Below are 3,729 nucleotides of genomic sequence, written 5' to 3'. Positions count from 1 at the left end.
TTCGAACTGAACTACGTTGCACTGCCTCTGCTGGAAGTTTATTCCATTCATTAACTACACGGTTGGCGAAGTTGTTTCTACCCACTTCCAAATTAAATCTATTTCCTGACAGTTTGAGACCATTATTTCTTGTCGGATTCTCATTCAGTGTAAGAATTTTGTCACTTTTGATGTCAATCCCCTTTAGAATCTTAAATACCTGTATCAAGTCACCTCTGAGTCTACGCTTTTTTAGGGAAAACAGATTCATATGTTTTAGTCGATTTTCGTATGATTTATTTTTTATATTTGGAATCAGTTTTGTGGCTCTCCTTTGTACTTTTTCCAATCTGTCAATATCTTTAATGAGATTCGGTGACCACATATATATATATATATATATATATATATATATATATATATATATATATATATATATATATGTATTGGGGATATCAACCAGGGGAGATCCCCCTCCATGGGAAGTTGGTTCTAAACTGTTGGAACACTGACACTTCTACAAAGTAAAAACGTACAGACAACAACCTACAAGACCTTTAGTCCATCATACTTCACATTAAATTAACAATGAATATCTAACTTGATTAAAACAACCTTGTACATGGGGAGAGGGGAGGGGAGGAGAGGGGGGTGGCATTGTGACATATGGGTGACAAAAAGGGCGCTAGAGGAGGTTGGGAGGGGGGGGGGAAAGGTCGTGGACCACTGAGCTGTGCACTATTCGTTCCGGGGAACAACACAACGTTTCGCATTACACATTCACAGCACGAACAAGGCTGCCAACCCCCGCTTGGGGCCGTCGTACTTTTCAAACCTTTCCCGAGCCCTTGCAAACGCTGTCTACCATTAGAAAGTGCGAATCTGTCCTGGGATTCGAGTTAAATCTAAAACCTGTTGTCCTATAGAATGTACAAGTTGCTTTCATCGACATATTCAGTGCATGTAGTAAGACCCCATTTTTTTAATGGTGACTTCGTTCACCAGGGCTAGCGAGTGTTTACATAATATGCCACTTAACCTCGCTAGTGAACTACCACAAATGAATAAAATAGTCAGGGGTTAGCCTGGACAAAATGACCCAGTCCCACAGGGGAGGAGAGAGGTAAGAATGGGCTGAGAAAAAAAAAAAAAAAAAAAAAAAAACTCAATGACGACCTTCAATGCTGTGATGTTCTCAACTTGTATCTCATCATCACACATCCCATGTTTATGCATTACTGTTCTTGAGCCTTCTGGAAATCACTTCGCTCAATAAAATCATCAGTCCTCTGTCTACTAAAGTCCACGTGGCCTGGCGCGGGAGTGGAAGGCGTGCGCCTTTTAACCGTCCTGTGTTCAAACGGGGACTCGCTGCTGTGCGTAAGTGACGCGCGCTACTCAGCTCAAAGCTGCCACAGCTTTGTATAGGTGATGCTTCACTAGTCACAGGAACACGTTATCCTTGTACAGTTCTATTAATTGAACAACTCCCTCACGACGCCAGTGGAGCTGAGATTTATGCGACATGGTGAGTGAGGAGATTCGGTGGGTCTTCTGTCACGCGTCACCTACCCACCACTGCTGGGAGGACAGTGGCGCGCGTCAAATGCCCCGTGCGCCTCAATGTGAGTGTGCTGTCCCACGATTTGACGCGTTAGTGTGACAGTGCCTTTCGTGCTACTAGTTTTAGGTTGGTGTCCCCACGTGTGTCCACACTCTTTGGGGCAACGACCCCAGCCCCGGGGATCCGTAGACCACATCTTGAGAGCCACTTAAACACTTCAACACGGAGACGCAGTTAACGAATCCCATTCCCGTTAAGGGCATGAGCCAATTATTCTTAGCAGACACGTTCCCTTCTGCCTGAAAAGGTTCCTTTCCCCCTCCTCCCTCCCTCTCTCTCACACGCACACACACCTCCATCATGCACCCATCATGCCTCCACAGACCTAGAGGCAAAGCCACCGTGTCGGCCCAGGAGGCCTTCATCTCCTGGCCTTACGGAGGACGCAAGAAGAGAAATTTGCTTTCCCGGCTTCCGACCCCTGAGCCCACTTAGAAAACCACTGCAATACAAACCTAACCTTCTTTGACCTAATGCCATATATATATATATATATATATATATATATATATATATATATATATATATATGTTATTAGGTATATATATATACTGAATACTGTAACATATATATATATATCGTATCACGTCAGGTGCAACCACAACATCATAACGTCGCGGGAAGGAAAAACCTGAGGTCACCTAAGTGCAGTGGATCCCGAAGTATCCAAAGTTAGAGAACGGGACCCATTGGGAAATCATTCCATTTACTTATCTATTTATTTTTATATTCGAGAGGTTTCGCCTCTTTCCTTCAACAGTGGCAGGAACCACAAGGGACGCTGCTTAAGTTACGTCGCGACGACGGCGTGAGATTGTCTACGAGGAGAGACGCTCCGGTAAACCGTAACAACCAATCCAATTATTATTTTTTCATTCGTCATTTACAGTTCACAAAATCGTCGAAGATTTAGTATGCCGTCTGCGACACCAGCGCTTCTGTCCTTTGGGATTTAAGTAGGTCTGGTTAGGTTGGGTCAGCCTAAGTTGGGTTTTGTATAACTGAAAAAAAAAAAAAAAAAAAAGTTTCCGGCAGGTATCTAAATGCTGAAAACAATATATACATATATGTTCTAATTAATCCGCGATTTTTTCTTTCTCAACAAGGGGAAAAGGGGAGAGTGAGTGTGAGAGAGGGAGAAGGAGAATGGGGAAAGGCGAAAGAGAAAAAGGTAGAGAGGGAGAAGAGAGAGTGAGGGAAGATGAGCGGGTAAGAGAGAGCGGGAAAGACGGTAAAGGAGAGGGCGGGGGAGGGGAGAGGGCGTGTCCCCCCCCCCTAAAAAAAAAAAAAGTAAAATAACAAATCTGATTCTAGTGACTAAAGCAACCAGTGCTGTTTTTAATTTTTAATTACAAAGTTGAATTCCCTACGTTTCAAGAGTCCAACCCTACTGGATCAATAGGCCTCCTCATCCCCTGGCAAGCTTCAATACCACCCTCTAAGCCGCTGGGGTTCTCAGCCTGGAGTTCGCGGGAGAGATTACAGGGGTACTTACATGAGTAGCAAAAGATTACTTAAGAATTTAAATCTGCTAAATCTGCAGAGAGAGAAAATGACTGTTACAGATGTGCTCGCCGTATCATGTTGGTTCATGGACGGTCGGTCGCGAAACAAACACGTCAGTCTGTATTAATGTGGAGCACGACCTCCGAGTATGCCTCTCTAAGGCCGCCGCGTCCACATTGAGCTTCGTGCAGCGCTGCATAAGGCAGATGGCTATGTTCAATGCAGCGCCAAGTATCCATGCTGTCCATCAGCACTGTCACATTGCTGTCCATCACTATTGTCACAATGTCAGTGTGGACCCGGCCAGGTCCATACTGACAATGTGACATTACTGAAAGACATTGTGGATACTAGGCGCCGCACTCATCACTACCAACAGCCTTATGCAGAGCTGCACGGGGCTCAGTGTAGACCCGGTTTAATACTGCTCCTAGGATTGAGAAACTTGTTTGCACTAAACAGGCACAGTCTTCACACTCAAGTATGATACTGGTTGGTAATAAAGTAACTATAGTTTCACTCCTGCATGTGTAGTATCACTGTACATTGGTTTTTGATGTTCATGCTTAGCTGACGAATAAAGTTATTACAATTTTAACCATTTGATACCCATTGTAGTA

This window comes from Oratosquilla oratoria, chromosome 17 (genome assembly GCF_046742065.1).
Source record: "Oratosquilla oratoria isolate Oo_2021 chromosome 17, ASM4674206v1, whole genome shotgun sequence".
NCBI lineage: Eukaryota > Metazoa > Arthropoda > Malacostraca > Stomatopoda > Squillidae > Oratosquilla > Oratosquilla oratoria.
This window is presented reverse-complemented; position numbering follows the sequence as displayed.